General features: G+C 42.5%; 2 long non-coding RNA genes across 7 annotated transcripts; one reads left to right on the top strand and one right to left on the bottom strand.

Annotated features, from left to right (window-relative positions):
* Positions 1-2,877: 2,877 nt before the first annotated feature.
* On the bottom strand, positions 2,878-6,898 carry LOC117461371 (uncharacterized). 5 transcript variants are annotated; one of them, XR_011644731.1, is made up of 10 exons: positions 6,437-6,898; positions 5,630-5,705; positions 5,437-5,551; positions 5,218-5,238; positions 4,945-5,131; positions 4,737-4,792; positions 4,543-4,655; positions 4,237-4,331; positions 3,919-4,135; positions 2,878-2,996 (listed from the first exon to the last, which is right to left on the bottom strand). It is a non-coding gene; the product is annotated as an uncharacterized lncRNA (long non-coding RNA). The 5 variants fall into 5 exon arrangements; XR_011644732.1 differs by lacking the exon at positions 5,218-5,238; XR_004553690.2 differs by lacking the exon at positions 5,218-5,238 and having other exon boundaries at positions 5,437-5,532.
* LOC117461322 (uncharacterized) lies at positions 5,769-13,998 on the top strand. Of its 2 annotated transcripts, none has more exons than XR_004553685.2 (6): positions 5,769-5,975; positions 11,447-11,521; positions 11,616-11,666; positions 13,061-13,251; positions 13,336-13,518; positions 13,596-13,998. It is a non-coding gene; the product is annotated as an uncharacterized lncRNA (long non-coding RNA). The 2 variants fall into 2 exon arrangements; XR_004553684.2 differs by having other exon boundaries at positions 13,058-13,251.
* Positions 13,999-18,925: the final 4,927 nt, after the last annotated feature.

Here is an 18,925-nt window from a genome sequence, read left to right as displayed (position 1 = left end):
TGGGTAGTGTCGTGTCTTCTGCCATCATTTACTCCGAAAACATATTTGTTTCTCCGAATCGAAGGGGAAAAATACAAAAGCATTGCACACAATTTAAACCAATCAATGTTGTGTAATTAACAAGGATAATCTGGTGTTTTTTAGTCGATGAGTAGTGCAGATATCACTGTAAAATCAATCGACAGTAAGAGGAATACTTACTTCCGGGTGTACAATTCTCCGTTATCCAATGGGAATGGACGCTCACATTGCCTTTAAGGGCAGCCGACATAAAACGAATGCCGTGCTTCCATGAGCGTCAAATTCCGCCGCAGATGGGAATACATTGCAATCAGTTGAAAGCTATTTGCGTCCCTTTATGACGCTGAAGGAGCCTAGGAGCATCACAACTGGACACCACGGACACTGACCAAACGTCGCTCCTGGACGCTGTGAGAGTGTGTTGCTCAACCATAGACTGTATATATAAATGGACGTAGTGTCCGTGACGTCACCCATAGAATTCTGCAGAGTTGCCATGAAGCCCTTAGTAGGCGGAGTCGGCCACTAACGGCTCGACTGTGACGTCAGAGTCTAATCCCGCCTGCTCCAAATAAGGGCAAAGAGGCGGAGCCAAGGCGGGACCTGCTGCCTCCGAACTGGAAGTAAACAGAGCTAGCTCAGGCTAAGAAGCTAAGCTAACATGAAATACATGCATACCAAGTTACTGCTAACAGTGTAGTTCCCCTATATAAACGTTACATTCATAATCAAATGAGACAATCTGCAAGAGAATTAGCTATATATTTTTTTCTTAATGCTTGTCATTCACACGTTGAGAAAAGACAGACTCCACCGCCCGGACCTAACGGAGCCGCAGTGGGCTAGCTCCGGGACGCCGGCTGGAGCTAGCCCCCTGCGGCTCCGTTAGCTCCGGCGGCCACTACTGGGATAATTGGGTCCCCTATTAACTGCTCCCGTTTAGCATTATGGGTGTCATAGCCATAGACCAGGGGTTCTCAAAGTGCGGCCCGCGGGCCAATGGCGGCCCTCGTAAATGTTTCTGGCGGCCCACGATAGTTAATGTGACACGCTGAAATGCATGCGTTATATTTTAATCCTCCGTGGTTGTATCTAGTAAGAATTAGAATGAGTAGCTTTCCAGCGGTATCTCCTGTGAGACTGTAACCAGGGCACAGCAGCCAATATGGCCGCTCAAAGCAGCTTGACTTTACACTGTGTGGGATTGGTGGATTTGTGTGTCCGTCAAGGAAATCTCGGCCGGCAGCCATCATGATCTGAAATGACCAATGGACATCGAGAAATCACTAAGGGCCTACCCACCAAGTAAACAAAACATAAACCACGGCCCTTTCTCATTTCATCAAATCCCCCTCCTCGACTCCTCGACTCCTCGGTCCTCCGGTAGTGACCCGGAAATGAATTTCAGCGCGCCATGTTGAAGGACATCTCATTTCTCTAAATGCACTTCGAGGACCGAGGATCGAGCGTCGAGGAGGCTCTCTGGAGGAGCTCTAACCGAGGATACACTGATGGGTCCTCCACGGTCCTCCACGGCTGCTTCGTGGATGCATTTCCCGCAACAGAGATGTTTCAAAGACTCGTGACGTACGGCCGGACTTATCTCAGCCAATGACAGCTCTGCATGCATCCCCTGGATATTATTTTATTAACTGCTTTCATCGCGACGCGATGTTTACAGTGAGAACAGCTGTGAGGTCCGAAAGCAGAGCAGTGTGTATAATATATATCACTCAGTAGAACAGGCCTACTCTTTTTGCTTTAGTTTAGTAGATATCTACAAACAAAGAGTCGATATTTTTCTAAAACCATTTAGTGCTTCACAATAAAATACACCACGGCTGTAGCCTGTTTTAGGAGCTGTCTATGCGTGTGTGTGTGGTACAGTGTGTGCGTAGATGCAGCGGACAGACAGGTCTCAGTTGGTTTGGTGTCCTCTGCTTACTTGTAATACTTGTAAATAAAACGTTTGGCCCGTAATTTATTTTCCACATTGTAGCGACCAGAGAGGGGGGGGGGGGGGGATATATCCAGTCTCTGATACTGTTACGTTATTTTGAGAGTGCTCTGCTTGATTCTGAAATTGTATATATTTATATAAATATCCCTGCTGAAAAAACCAGGATGGACCAGCCTATGTTGTGTTTTGGTCACCAGCATGGTCTACCAGCATGGACCACCAGCATGATCTACCAGCATGGACCAGCATGGACCACCAGCATGGACCAGCATGGACCACCAGCATGGACCATCATGGACCAGCATGATCTGCCAGCATGGACCAGCATTGGTCCATGCTGGTCCATGCTGGTAGATCATGCTGGTCCATGCTGGTGACCAAAACACAGGCTGGTCCATGCTGGTGACCAAAACACAACATAGGCTGGTCCATGCTGGTAGATCATGCTGGTCCATGCTGGTGACCAAAACACAGGCTGGTCCATGCTGGTGACCAAAACACAACATAGGCTGGTCCATGCTGGTAGATCATGCTGGTCCATGCTGGTGACCAAAACACAGGCTGGTCCATGCTGGTCCATGCTGGTGGACCATGCTGGTGACCAAAACACAACATAGGCTGGTCCATGCTGGATTTTTCAGCAGACCAGAATTGATCTATCACCAGCTTATGTTAGTATTAAATATACAATGTATTCTGGTAACTATCAAAATAAAGACATAGTGTTCATAACAGTATTTTTATTTAATAAATTATACATTAACAATACAATAATATTACAAAAAAAACCTACATCTAAATAAAAATATCATCTATAATAGATGCATTATTTAGAAATAACAAATATAATTCAAAATGTAAATAGCAACAAAGAAATTATAAAAAAAAATGTTCAAAGTATTTTTTTTCTTTTTCTTGTTAATATCCATTATCTTCTCTGTTATGTATCTTCCGGTCTTTGCCAATCCGGCCAGCATTTATTGGTCTTTCTCGTACAGCCACTGCTTGAAGCAAACTGAAAATAAGAAACAACAATGTTTTAACAAATCGTATTAAATTATGTGATGACAGAACTGTAAACAGAATAGTTATTAACTTTCTTCCTTTACTTGGCATTCTTCAAAAATACACAGATTGCAGCACATCGTTTCACGTCTTTGTAGAGCCTTTCTCAGCAGTAGAGTAATGTGTTGGCGAACCTTTGTTTCCTCCTGACAGATCACTTAAAGGTATACTCAATTCAATTCAATAGCTTTATTAGCATGACCTCAGTTACATATAGTATTACCAAAGCTCTGTATAGTTGCAACATCTATACAATATATATATACAATATATATATATACATTATATATACTCCCCCTTGTGGCCAAAGGGGGACACAACTCTTGTCTTCAGATGTATGCTTGAGTGCAGGAAATGTAGCTCAGTGACTTTTGTCAACTAAACATAAAACAATACATATTTTAGTAAACGGGACATTATAATCTCTGCACATTAACTCTATAATTGCCTCTGCCATGGTGCCAAAATGAAATGAAATAAACAATATATAAACCATAAACAAATACAGAAAGTCGTGTTCACTGCAGCGATCTATTTCACACACAAAACTATGTAAGATCGAAAATAAATGTTGTAGTCTTTTTGCATATTAGAAACAGAGTTGGCGACAGTAAGACTGCGATATAATGTTTATGTAGCAATAATACATATGACATCTATTTTTTTAACGTCTCCATTACCGATAAAAAGATTGTTAACGTTGGACCTTAACGGTACCACGGTCTTTAATAATTCAGCCCCGGGGGCCCGTTAATGCTGGGGCTCGGTACCCATCCCTAGTTTTAATTATTACATCATCAATATTACATTTCAAATAACCAAGAACTTGGTATCTCACAAAGAGCAAGTGGCTAGTGCTGCTAAGAACATACCTTTCAAAACTGATAGCTTCTGTGGGGTTAGAGGCTGCCTGGTGGTCTTGGTGGTGGGGCATTCCTTTCCAGTCAGGCTCCTTTCCCCTAAGGTGTCGGTGCCCCAAAACGCCACAGCCAACTCCTTCACGAACATGGAGTCCCTTGTGTTGTTTTTTATTTTTGCCCAGACCTCTGGACGCACTGGAATCTCCCCTTGCAAGTCAATGACAACAATCTGAAACATAAAATGTGTAGTAGCCTATACATAAAAGCTAGACACCAATATGAGACTGAGGAGCAAAAATAAAAAAGCTCCACTATGGAAATAATATATACCTTCCCATGTGGCTCGCTCTTTGAAGGGGAATTATTGGGGTGTGTGGGTGTCCAGGGTGCAGGCTCACGCTGTTCAGGTATCTCAGATTGTTCTTCTACAGAATGTGAATAAGACAAAGAAAGGACAAAAACATTTCATCAATAGTATAAATTCATATGTGTATATCTCGATGGGCTGATTGTTTACACATTTCACTGCCATCTTGTCTGTTTCTTTTATTGTAGTTGCTGATGAAAGTTAAAATGCAAAATCGATCCAAGACTGTCATTATTATTTGCTTGCAATTTAAAAACAAATGTACTTACTTTGTGAAAATACCTGGTTTCATATTTTATCCAAATTAATGTTTAGATTTGCTGTCCTGTAGGTGGTGACTTCCCCTTCCAGCTCAGCTTTGGAATCCTCCAATGTAGCAGATCTTTATAATGTAATGAAAAATAAAATGATCAACAAAACAGCCTTTTAGCCTACCACCAGTCAAATCTGTTATTAAATGTACCTTCTGTATTAACCGTCTAAAGATAAGTTCCTGTTGTAATTGTGCAGCTGTATTATCTGGGAAATAGAAGAATCGGGTAAGGATTCGGTATTGGCAGACAATCAATATCAAATTACTCGGATCGTTATAAGCATCAGCATTTGATCACCTTTGTCTACTTGCAGCTCAAATACAAAGATAACTCCACTCCTCTCCTACCACTGCTTACCTCTAATAAGCCTTGGTAGAACTAGTCATAGGGTCCAGGACTGACTGAAGACATGTGGAACAGAGTCCCATACAGGCATGGTTCCATGTACAGGAAACTGGAACTTTGAACAGGTGTTTTCATCTTTTCTGCCTGAAGATTCACAAGTTCTTGATCAGGTGTTTGAAGTGGGCTGGCATGATCCTTTCTGCAGCAAAACAAAGAAAACATTATTAATAATAGCAATGATGGTAACAACAATAATATTAGTATAACTATTTATATAGCACTTACACAATTGCAAAGTGATTCTCACTACAAAAATAAAGAACAAAACAATATCATCAATACAAAAAATAAGCATTAAAGACGATCAGAGACAAACATCCTCTTAAGTAAAAGACCAAATCATGTCAAGCTTTACATCTTTCAGTCTTTACAATGCACTGTTGGAAATTACCTTCCAAATGCTAAATTCAAACTCAAAAATAACTGGGTAGCAAATTGCTTTACCTGATAGAACATGTTCCACACGGAGCAGCAACCATCCGGATGGGCCTTTTGCTGCATATCATCTCCTCCCTCTCCACTGTTTCCAGTAGATCTCTGCTGCCTCTTTCCAATAAAACTGAAATGCCCCAAAAAAAATCATATTTAAAAAGTTAAAAACAATAAATTCTGGCATTAACATGGATTTGAATCTCACCTTTTTCCTGGAAGGCCAGGAAGTGGTTCCCTTTAAGTCCACAACCAGTCTTCTCTTTCTTTCATCCTCCGAAAATCTCCCAGCATGCACCAGGAAGAAGAAGAAGAAGAAGAAGAAGAAGAAGAAGAAGAAGAAGAAGAAGAAGAAGAAGAAGAAGAAGAAGAATTTTTCAGAACATTTTCCTTAAAAATAAGAAAAACATACCGATTTCTTTTTTAGAGCATCCATTTCTGTGGATGTCCCTTCACAATGATCAAATCAAAACATCTTCTTGGATCCTTGGAACTCTGATTCGTTTTGGAGGATTTGAAGTTGAGTCCTGAATCTCTTGGGTTTCTGTCAAAAGGTAAGTGTAAGTGAAGCTAACGTTAATGTTTAATGTCCATGGTAATGATTTTACCTTACTTTAATTTCGGTAGTTTATATAAATAATTAAATATATATATGGCTTATGAAGTCTGCATACTCTAACCGTTAGAGTATAACGTTAGAGTAAGCCATCTTAATGTACCAGTAACTAATATATTATATATATATATATATATATAATATATATTCATTACTGGTACATTAAGATGGCTTACTCTAACGGCTAGAATAATACATATATTATAATAGTATATAATTCATATATGCCGTATATACATATATATATTATTTGTTAGGCCTATATAGGCCTAACAAATAATATATATATGTATATACGGCTTATGAAGTCTGCATACTCTAACCGTTAGAGTCTAACGGTTAGAATAAGCCGTTGGCTACTCGCTTATTAATGTTAATTGGTAGCCTAATTATTCGTACCTTTCCCAAGCAGAACCTGGCCGTTGAAATATTTTTCTTCCCAAAGAATGGGATAGAGGATGTCCGCTTGATATGTTTTTAGGTTGAAGTTTTGGATGTTTGTTATAGGTAGCTACAATAGCCTTAAATCCGTCCGTGTATTTCACATAAGCAAACATCCTAGCTGGCAGATGTCGGGCCGAACGGATTACTTGTATACATTATTGGCCTCACGCGCTACCTATTTCTTTTGCGCACGAGACACTGCTCTGGAATCTTGAATTCTAGAATGTTCTTCTAAGAGCTGTCATTATAGCATGAAACGCTGTCATTCATCTTATTATGTAATGCAGTGGCGCGATACAGTCTATTATTTTAGTGCCTGTTTTTGTCAACCTCCTTATTATGCTGCAGCGGCAATAGCTTGCAACTAACGCTAGCTTCCGGCTAACGTTAGCTTGCAACACGCGAGCAAGCAGTTAACGGGAGTTTGCAGCTAACAGGAGTTTGCAGCTAACGCTAGCTTGCCTTCAACGTTAGCTTGTTTAACTCAGCGGCCAAGTATTTTGCTTGCCGCTAACTAGCTAAATGGTTCTCCAACTAGAGAACCATTACGTTAACGCTACCATTTTAGCCAAAACTCATAACAAATGTAACTAGCATATCTTAGTTGGTCATTTATTAACGCTATCGTTTTAATGCAGTATTCAGGACACCATCGCTCACCCTTTACAAATAATATTTGTCCCTTGAAGAAATCGTCCTCCCAGCGTACCCAATATACAGTGTCAAGGTTACTTTGTATATATTTCTCCCTGTCAAAGTCCTTGATATAAGACGTCGGAACGATTTCTTTTACTTCGTCGTCCAAGTATTTCACGATCTTGTGGTTGCTGTGTGGGTCAGTCCAGAGCCCTATAATAGAGATTATAGATCTCTGGATCAGTCGAACATCTCCTGTCTCTCAGCCAATCACAGAGTGAATTTAACTCACGCGCTTCCCGCTTTGTATAGTTAAATATAATAAGACAAGTAAATACCTCTCTGAAGAACCAGCACCTTACCGTGGTAGAGAGGTTTGTGTGCCCTGATGAACCTGGGGGCTGTGTTGTCTGGAACCTTGTGTTCCTGGTAGGGTCTCCCATGGCAAATTGGTCTCAGGCAAGGGGCCAGACTAAGATTGGTTCAAAAGACCTCATGAAAGGAAAAACAAGAAGTGAGGATACCCGGCCCGGAGGAAGCCCTGGTCCCCTTCTGGAGCCAGGCCCAGAAGGAGGACTCGTCGGCGAGCGTCTGGTGGCCGGGCTTGCCACGGAGCCCGGCCGGGCCCAGCCCGAAAAGGCAACGTGGGCAACACCTCCGCTTCTCTGTCCCGCGGGCCCACCACCTACGGGAAACATCGATGGGGTCGGGTGCGCTGCCAGACGGGTGGCAGTGAAAGCGGAGGGTCTCGACGGACCAGACCCGGGCGGCAGAAGCTGGCTTTGGGGACGTGGAACGTCACCTCTCTGGGGGGGAAGGAGCCGGAGCTTGTGCGGGAGGTGGAGCGGTACCAGTTGGATCTGGTTGGGCTCACCTCTACGCACAGCGTCGGCTCTGGAACCTTACTTCTGGATAGGGGTTGGACTCTATTCTTCTCCGGAGTTGCTCAAGGTGTGAGGCGCCGGGCGGGTGTGGGGATACTCACAAGTCCCCGGTTAGGTGCTTCGTTGTTGGAGTTTACCCCAGTGGACGAGAGGGTCGCCTCCCTACGCCTGCGGGTTATGGGGGGGAAAACTCTGACTGTTGTGTGTGCTTATGCACCCAACAGCAGTTCAGAGTATTCGGCCTTCTTGGAGACCCTGGAAAGACTCCTGTATGGGGCTCCTGAAGGGGACTCCTTAGTCTTGCTGGGAGACTTCAACGCACATGTGGGCAATGATGGAGACACTTGGAGGGGCGTGATTGGGAGGAACGGCCCCCCTGATCTGAACCGGAGTGGTGGTTTGTTACTGGACTTCTGTGCTAGTCATGGATTGGCCATAACAAACACCATGTTCGAACATAAGGATGCTCATAAGTGTACGTGGTACCAGAGCACCCTAGGCAGAAGGTCCATGATCGATTTCGTTATCGTATCATCGGACCTGAGGCCGTATGTTTTGGACACTCGGGTAAAGAGAGGGGCGGAGTTGTCAACTGATCACCATCTGGTGGTGAGTTGGGTCGAGTGGCGGGGGAAGCCTCTGGATAGACCTGGTAAGCCCAAACGTGTAGTTCGGGTGAACTGGGAACGTCTGGAGGAGGCCCAAGTTCAGGAGGCCTTCAACTCACACCTCCGGCGGAGCTTTTCGGGCATTCCTGTGGAGGTTGGGGACATTGAACCAGAGTGGTCGGTGTTCAAAGCCTCTATTGCCGAAGCCGCGGTGGGGAGCTGTGGTCTCAAGGTCTTAGGTGCCTCAAGGGGCGGTAACCCTCGCACCTCCTGGTGGACACCGGTGGTCAGTGGAAGCCGTCCGACTGAAGAAGGAGGCCTTCAGGGATTTGTTATCCCGGGGGACTCCCGAAGCAGTTGCAAGGTACCGACAGGCCCGAAGGGCAGCAGCCTCATCCGTGGCCGAGGCAAAGCAGCGGGTGTGGGAGAAGTTCGGAGAAGACATGGAGAAGGACTTTCGGGCGGCACCAAAGTTGTTCTGGAAAACTGTCCGACACCTCAGGAGGGGGAAGCAGGGAACCATCCAAGCTGTGTACAGTAAGGATGGGACGTTGTTGACCTCAACTGATGGAGTGTTGGGACGTTGGAAGGAACACTTTGAGGAACTCCTGAACCCGACAACTCCGCCCTCTATGTTAGAGGCAGAGCTGGAGTATGACGGGGGATCAACGCCAATCTCCCGGGGGGAGGTCACTGAGGTCGTCAAACAACTCCACAGTGGCAAAGCCCCGGGGGTGGATGAGATCCGCCCGGAAATGCTGAAGGCTCTGGGTGTTGAGGGACTGTCATGGTTGACACGTCTCATCAACGTTGCGTGGAAGTCGGAAACGGTACCGAAGGAGTGGCAGACCGGGGTGGTGGTCCCCCTTTTCAAAAAGGGGGATCAGAGGGTGTGTGCCAATTACAGAGGCATCACACTACTCAGCCTCCCCGGGAAAGTTTACTCCAAGGTACTCGAAAGGAGGGTCAGGCCGATTGTCGAACCTCAGATTGAGGAGGAACAATGCGGATTCCGTCCTGGTCGTGGAACGACGGATCAGCTTTTTACTCTCGCAAGGATCCTGGAGGGGGCCTGGGAGTACGCTTATCCGGTCTACATGTGTTTTGTAGACTTGGAGAAGGCGTATGACCGGGTTCCCAGGGAGTTACTGTGGGAGGTGCTGCGGGAGTATGGGGTGAGGGGGTCTCTACTCAGGGCCATCCAATCTCTGTACTCCCAAAGAGAGAGCTGTGTCCGGGTCCTCGGCAGTAAGTCGGACCCATTTCCGGTGAGGGTTGGCCTCCGCCAGGGCTGCGCTTTGTCACCAATCCTGTTTGTAATATACATGGATCGGATTTCGAGGCGTAGTCGTGGGGGGGGGGGTCTGCAGTTCGGTGGACTAAGGATTGCACCACTGCTTTTTGCAGATGATGTGGTTCTAATGGCTTCATCGGTCTGCGACCTTCAGCACTTACTGGATCGGTTCGCAACCGAGTGTGAAGCGGCTGGGATGAGGATCAGCACCTCCAAATCTGAGGCCATGGTTCTCAGCAGGAAACCGATGGACTGTCCACTCCAAGTAGGGAATGAGTCCTTACCCCAAGTGAAGGAGTTCAAGTATCTCGGGGTCTTGTTCTCGAGTGAGGGATCAATGGAGCGTGAGATGGGCCGGAGAATCGGAGCAGCGGGAGCGGTATTGCAGTCGCTTTACCGCACCGTTGTGACGAAAAGGGAGCTGAGCCGGAAGGCAAAGCTCTCTGTCTACCGGGCCATTTTCGTTCCTACCCTCACCTATGGTCATGAAGGATGGGTCATGACCGAAAGAACGAGATCGCGGATACAAGCGGCCGAGATGGGTTTCCTCCGCCGGGTGGCTGGTGTCTCCCTTAGAGATAAGGTGAGAAGTTCGGTCATCAGGGAGGGACTCGGAGTTGAGCCGCTCCTCCTTCGCGTCGAAAGAAGCCAGTTGAGGTGGTTCGGGCACCTAGTTAGGATGCCACCTGGGCGCCTCCCTAGGGAGGTGTTCCAGGCACGTCCAGCTGGGAAGAGACCAAGGGGTAGACCTAGGACCAGGTGGAGGGATTATATCTCTTCGCTGGCCTGGGAGCGCCTTGGGATCCCCCAGTCAGAGCAGGTTGATGTCGCCAGGGAAAAGAAAGTTTGGGGCTCTCTGCTGGAACTGCTACCCCCGCGACCCGACCACGGATAAGCGGGAGAAGATGGATGGATGGAAGTAAATACCATAGACTGCATTTCTCTTACAGTTTGTATCTGTGTGCAGTAGACGTAGTATATAGATATATAATGCTTGCAATCTTTTGAACTCTAGCAACACAGATAAGGTTTACAAATTAAATTATACTAATCAGTTTAGAATATCCAAGTTTCTTTTTTGGCAAATAAATTACTTTTATCTAAAAATATTCATTGTTTTTTCTCATTTAAAATTACAAATGTAATCTTGTAAATGTTGTGTTTTGTCTGAATATGTACCCCTCTCCCTGGCTCCATAATATTACATTTAATGACCCCCAATGCCCCCCCCCCCAGCTGTATATCTCATATTATTTTCCTCTCCTGTTCTGATGGAGCTGTAGCTGTGTCTCTCACATCTGAATTTATAATATAGATCTTAACAATTATTTATTTTTTAAAGTGTGGATTTTTCTACCTTTTTTTAAAACCAACAATTGAGTGTCACCTTACACTGGTGCTATAGTCCGAGTTAGTAAAAACTGCTCGTTAATTTAAATTGTTCGGTTTTTACTGTCAGTAGAATAATTTCAACCTATTATTGGTGAAATTGCCATTCATTAGTCAGTCTGTTAATGATACCCATGTTCTTTTTTCATTTTAGAATTTCAAAACGGAAGTACTTGGAGCCTCACAGTACAATCAACGCTGAGCTAAACTGAAAAGTGGACATTTTGATGTAAGTTAATTCATGATATTTTTGTGTTAAACCTTTCAAAGTATCAATTCTGTAATTATTATTTTTCATTCTTACCTGGTGATGTCATTTTAAGGTGGCAGATGACTTCAAAAACAATTCAGGGTTACACGTTGCAGATGTTGAGGTGAGCGAGGATTATGCTGTTTCAATTTATGTAAGACATTATTTCGGACTGGACAAAACAACGTTTTCTTTATCCTGTGCAGACCATGCAGGGCTCAAAGCTATCTTTTAAAAGTGGTTGCCAGGCTGGCAACCAGGCATCAGCTTTTGGTTGCCAAAACTGAAAATACGGTTGCCATTTTTAGTCACCTTGTATTTTAAATAATTAAGATACTATACAGTTATACATCAACTTAATAATGAACATGTGACACAAAAGAATGTTCAAATGCTTTACAATAAGTAATTAACACAATTATTTTAAACCTAAGTGGTAGTAAACTTGTCCACCCTCAATTGCTGGTATACAAAATACCAGTAGTGCAGCTGCTGTCATGTTCTTCACAGATCCACAAATGAATTGAGCAAGTCACTAGTTTCTTGGTCATCCGTTGTCTCCCTTTCAAATGTGTTTTTTGTTTACCTTTGTGCTGACCCCCACCATAGATGCACTGGCCCTTCAGCATTGAAGTCTTGAATTGGCCAGACAGATTTAACATTAGACATGTATTAACATGTCTAATGTTAAATAAATGAAAACCATTCACAGCTAAGAATTAGATATTAATTATTAATGCTGTAAATTACCTTTAATATGTCTAACTATATTTAAAATGTGTTACCTTTGTATAGAAGTGATTATCATTTTATGCCAATATTTAAATGGTAAAGTTTCGTTTTGCACTTTTATTTTGGTAGTAATAAGATCGGGACTCTTATTTTGAATGAACTTTTACCAGAAGTGAATGGACAACATTCCTCTTTGCTTTTCGTCCGGGTTCATCTTGCGCTTTATCAGTTGAATGAATCACTTTGAACATTCGTTTGAGATGTTGACGGGTTGGCCAAACCTTTTACTCCACAGTCAAACAACTTAATTAGCTTCGCCATTTTTTGTAAAATAAACACACGCGAGTAAACGCGCATCGCTTTATGGCTCGGTAATCACACCAATGCACATGCAACTTAAGTATCAGGTTCCGACTGGTCACAACAATAATTAAATATCACTCTTAATACAACAAATAATTAATTTTTATCTATTTTGGGGTGCACATTTTGCTGTTTGCTGTCCTTATTTCTTTATGTTAAAAACTGGTTGCCACTGAAGGCAACCAAAGGCCAAGAAGTGGTTGACATTTTTTCTGAATGGTTGCCAATGGCAACCTGGCAACCGTTACTGTCGAGCCCTGCCATGTCTCCACGTACAAGTTATGTCTCAAATGTTGAGGTAAATGCAATCACAATTCCCTTTGTGCTTTGGGTTGTCATACATTTCTGTATTCACTCACATTGTATGCAGAACCTGCATTCTTAAATACATGTTTTCTGATGTTTTTTTCCATTGCCCAGCAGATGGATTGGGATTCCCCATTTGAAGGCACTGTTTTTCTGGAGTCCTTAATATAAGACGTTGAAACGATTTCTTTAACTCCGTCGTCCAAGTATTTAACGTAGGCAAACATTTTTGCTTAATTGATCGTTTGATGTGGTTGCCGTGTGGGTCATCCAGAGCCCTATAATAGAAATTCTACATAAAGAAACAGGTAGATTACAAAGAAATGCATTTGATGCTCCCAGTTATTTGCATTATCCATCCTATTATATTGTTTTTTTTCTTCCACATTTAGGTGCCAGTAACACATGTTACTCTGGGGAGAATTCTGGAGGCAGGCGAGACCCCACTCCCCAGAACGTTCCTTGCTCGCCTACACCAAGACCTGGACAACCCAGGTGGACTTGGGGCCTTTAGCATTGCCGGAGGGGACACACGGAATTCTGGAGCGCCCCGAGAAGAGATATGGGCCAGAGATGTAAATACATCCCTTCTTACTTTTAATTTCAATATTTGTTTTCCTTGAACTGAAAAATGTATAATATGTCATTCCAGGTCCTCAAACATTACATCTGCATGTCTGCGGATAGCAGTTAATGGACCAGCACCAGAGTATAATACAACAGTAACTGATTGCATTTTATCGAACTGCTTTGTTTTCAGGGTAGATTTACTTTACCCGAGGGTGTCCATTTCTGGCTATTTCTGACAACTACTACTGAGTAAAATATTGTACTATTTAGTATGCAGAACCTATATTCTTAATGCAGCTAACGCGAGCTTGCAGCTAACGCTAGCATGCCTCGAACGTTAGCTTGTTTAACTCGCTAAATGGTTCTCCAACTAGCAATTGCTAGTTGGAGAACCATTACCTTAACGCTACCATTTTAGCCAAAACTCATAACAAATGTAACTAGCATATCTTAGTTGGTCATTTAGACAAACATTATTTTCTGTGCAAAATGAATATTGCCATACAGGAATGAAAAGTCAATAAATAAACATGTTGTTAAAACTCACACGTTTTTGTTGTTTGTCACAAAGCGTGCACCGCCCGCTTTCAATATGGCCCATACAGCTACATTTTAAACGAGCTCCCTCCCAAAATAAGATTCCAGAATGTAATGCTTACAGGTCTTTGGTTTGGTTCTTTATATGATCATTATAGTTATAAAAACACAAGAGAATAAAGTAAACGGGTATAAAATACTATATGACAGTAAAAAAAGTTTTTGTTAATAAACAAGAATACAGTTTGAAAGGGGAGTGATTTATAAAATATCCATAAAGAAAAAAGAAAATCTGTTTACAGTTGTGTTTCATCTGGGTGTTGAGAGATGTATCCATAGATCTCTTAATTTTGCTCTCAAAATGCACCAGATTGATGCTTTTAACTTCAACATTTAAAAAAATCTTCCTGGGGTAGCATGGGACCCCCCTAGAGGAGGTTAGGTCCGCCCCTCACTTTAATCATGTTCACATGGATAGAAAACTAAATACATTTGCACACATCTTGTGTCCATATCTTTCTGTTTTGGTGGTCATGCCACAACTGTGCACGTGCATGCATACGAGAGTCATGGTGAGATATCTGGATTAAGAGGTTGCTTTTTCTTTGCACAGAATGAAAGAAAGGCCGAATGAATGGGCTGTGATTTTAGTTTTTTTAAGCAGAGGTCAATCATTTGTACGGCCCTCGGAGGATGTTGAACAAATTGAAATGGTCCTTGAGAGGAAAAATGTTCCCCACCCCTGGGTTAATGGGTACTTTTGGTTGCGGCTTCTGTCTGTTTTTCCTTCTGTTTTACTGTATATCATTGTGTATGTAATGTCTATGCCTCTGGAAATTTGAATTGGTATTTTCTTACTATTGTGTACAAATAGCAGTTAAGCTATTCAGCATCGTAAAAGCAATTAACATATTAATTGATAACATATGAATGTATAACTCAATAATTTAGGTTAAAAACTATACTTAGTTAATGAGCCAGGGGGTTGGTTGTGCCAATGTAGATGGACCATGTCTCATAGTGACTTTTTAAAAGGTCTATAGTTTTGAAATGCATTATAGCAATGCAAGAATATAAGCTTTCTATATGCTATTACTCCTTATTTCAACCGTATATCATTGCAATTCTTTCAAAGAAATTCTACATTTATCAGAATTTTAACTCTTTAAATGTTTGTTTACGTAATGCCATTGCTTGTGGGGTATTTTTTTCTTTATGGAATAGATCAATGATTCGCAAAAACAAAATGCATTTGTATTTGTAAAGACAAACATGAGAAATTGCTATATATGGTCGAAAATAGTAAAAAGCTACATTTTGAAGTCAATGTCATAATTATTTTATGCTGCAAGATAGATCTAATATTGTGTTTTTTTAACGGTAATCTTTTGGGTGTGAGTGAACAAATGTATTTAATATAGATATTCTATGAATTTGCAGTTATTTATGTTATGTATAACTGAAATATTGGTATGTTTTTGTATTTCATGCCATCTTAATAATAATAGATTTTTTTTTTTCATACCATGTTATAGCATGGACCAGCATGAAGTTCATGATGGTCCATGCTGGAATAACGGTTTTTGCGCCAGCAGACCAGCATAACGACCAGCAGTCCATGCTGGTCCATGCTGGTTCATGCTGGTGTCCATGCTGGTCCAAGCTGGTCCATGCTGGTCCACCAGCATAATGACCAGCATGGACCAGCTTGGACCAGCTTGGACCAGCATGGACCAGCTTGGACCAGCTTGAAGTCCATGCTGGTCCATGCTGGTTTTTTCAGCAGGGATATACATATATATATGTGTGTGTCCGCATCTGTAGCCATTATTGTCTCATGACACCGCACTGTGAATGAATCAAAGTAAATATAGAAGTGGTCATGAACACATCTGTCCATCAGACAGAGGCTGCTGCCTCCTGTCATCATTAATGGACGTCTCTTTAAAATGACCGCTCAGAGGAGAGGAGTTCTCATTTCTCTAACTGCCTGCTGCTTCCCCTCCTCTCTCCTCGGTTCCCCTCCTCGGCTCCTCCGCTCGCATCTCCTGTGGGCGGGACTAAGTATCGAGGAGGGGAGTCGAGGAGGGGAGTCAAGGAGGGGAGTTCGAGAAATGAGAAAGGGCCCACGTGTCTCCCATCAGTTTACGTCTGTGAGGGGAGAGAGACAGAGAAAATGGCTAAAATGAACTTTACAGTTGCCGACTTCGCTAGAGATTGTTTTCGCTAGCAGCAGTGAAGATAGACCCTCAGAACCTGAAGTCTTCGACTCTTCTGAAGAAGAAGAATACAAAGACAACAACAAGGATCCATTTGGACATGGGTAGGTGTAAATATTACAGTAATAGTGTACTGGAAATGTGTGGGGAATACCGCGAAAATGAACAATAGGTTTATTGATATATATTTTGTATCGATAGTCATGACAAAATAGACTCCATTAGCAAACGTTTACTCTGTGTTAACGTTATGTTGGTGTGTAAAAGTGAGATTACATGTGTCGATGATTAAATCAATCATTTATTCGTCCCACAACGGAGACATTTACAGTGACAAGTTTTTGCCATCGATTATTTTATCATACTGTTCTGTACAGATGAGACTTTGTCATAGATTTATTTATATGTGTGCCTGTTATTATTTTACCGTCCTGTACAGATGAGACTTTGTAATCAGATGTAGCCTGTGTGTGTGTGTGTGTGTGTGTGTGTGTGTGTGTGTGTGTGTGTGTGTGTGTGTGTGCGTGTGTGTGTGTGTGAGATTGAGAGAGACTCCTTCTGCAACCTCCCAAACTTTATTTTTATGTGTGCATTGTTATTTGTGCTTGAGCAACATTTTACTTGAACTTTATTTCAATGAAATTAGTTGTAATTATTGTCCTACACAGGCGACGTTTATCCAGCAGCCAGCACATCCATCTGTGCCGGCCCCCAGGTCAAGATCTACTGTGGCCCAGAGCCATCACCACCAAGGACCAGCAGACCATCATCACTACAGCTGCCTCCATCTGCGGCTGCCACCAGGTCAAGATACACCTCAGCACAAAGGCTCCACCACAGCCAGCAAGGAGGTCTCGTGGAGGTCTCGTATAGCACTTGTACACCCCACCTACACAGCAGCCCATGCACCATCACCCCCATCTTCACAGCAACCAGACCCACTGTCTTGGAAGACAGACAAAGACCTTGACACTGTCTTGACATTTATAATGAATAGTTGGTTGAAAGTTCTGATGTTCAATATTGTAAATAGTGAGATTTTCCAGTTTCTTATATTTATATAAATAGTTGGTTGAAAAAAACATATTTATAATAAATTGTTGGTTGAAAAAAAAGGTTGAATGCTCAATTTGTATTTGTACTAGGGCTGTCAAGTTAACGCGTTAATAACGCGTTAACGCAAAAAAAAATTAACGCCACTAATTATTTTAACGCGATTAACGCATGTGTATTTTTTTTCCTCGGCCGCCCCGTAGTTTCAGAGCGCATCGAGTTTAAAATACCATCTACAAGCTGATGCTGCTGACAGCCCCGCTCCTGCCGCCCGCTTGTGGCAGACCACACTTCCACGCTCACCGGCAGGCACCGACTGGCCATCGGGAGGACCGGGAGGGTGTGTGTTTGTGTGGCGCGAGTGAGCAAGAGAGAGACCGTACGTGCATTGTTGTTGTTAGCATCGGGTGCTAGCTAGCTGCGCTAACGGATATAAGGAGCTGTTTAAATGAAAACAGAGGAGCGCTCTATCCACACAACTGCACCGAGCACTTGACTTTATGCAGGAAGCCAGACAGTGGGACATTGTAGGAGAAGTCAGCACACTCATGATTGCAGCAACATGATCGCAGCGTCCAGGCAGCTCCCGTTCGAGCATATGCCTTGAGTTGCACATAGCTCCAACGATCCAACACACACACGCGCACGCACACAACATTTGTATTGTATAAGAGAGGTTCCAGGTTTAATTGAGGCGAATATTTGTAATGTTCAGAGGTTGTTGTGTTTATATTTGTCATTGTTCAAATGATAATAAACATTAGCATAAAGCATATTTGTCCACTCATATGTTGATAAGAGTATTAAAAACTTGAAAAATATTCCTCTAAGGTACATTTAGAACAGATAAAAAATGTGCGATTAATTTGCGATTAATCGCGATTAACTATGGACAATCATGCGATTAATCGCGATTAAATATTTTAATCGACTGACAGCCCTAATTTGTACACATCACATGAACCTTGGTATGTAATATGAAGTCATTATTCAGTCCTAATGTATCTCAGTCCCTGCTGTGGTGAACACCTATTTTACTCAAAATTTGAATTTTATGTTTTTCATTTTAGACATGAATTACACATTTATATACAGTGTAATTCAAATATTTCACTGCTTTTGTGATCCTAGGACTTTGGTAAGCAAATCTAAAACACCAAAACAATTCGATCGCATGAGTAAATGGGTGTTTTCACGAGGGTTTTGAAGATTTTCCAAAAATCTGATTTCACATTTTAAGATTTTGAGCTACTTATCTCATCAAACAGTGCTCTAAGGTGAGCAATGTGCATATATAGCAAGACCAGAGATTGTCCTGAACATTTTGATATGTAACACATGGGGTGCCATGTTAGAAGAAATACATTTAAAAGGTGATTTAAGAAAACATCTAAAAATCGAGAAAATACCCTTTGACTCCAGAGGTTTATGAATGGTAAAACTGCGCCACCTGAATTATTTTGTGTTCCGTTTTTTTTTTAGCGGCCCTCAATCCAATATTGGGTACCTAAATTGGCCCTCACTCATCAAAACTTTGAGAACCCCTGCCATAGACTATAAAAGTCTTACCCAAGGCTGAATCATAAACTAAAATGTATATGTA

This window comes from Pseudochaenichthys georgianus, chromosome 16 (genome assembly GCF_902827115.2).
Source record: "Pseudochaenichthys georgianus chromosome 16, fPseGeo1.2, whole genome shotgun sequence".
NCBI classification, from domain to species: Eukaryota; Metazoa; Chordata; class Actinopteri; order Perciformes; family Channichthyidae; genus Pseudochaenichthys; species Pseudochaenichthys georgianus.
Note: the sequence above shows the minus strand (reverse complement) of the source record. Positions and strands in the feature narration are given on the sequence as shown.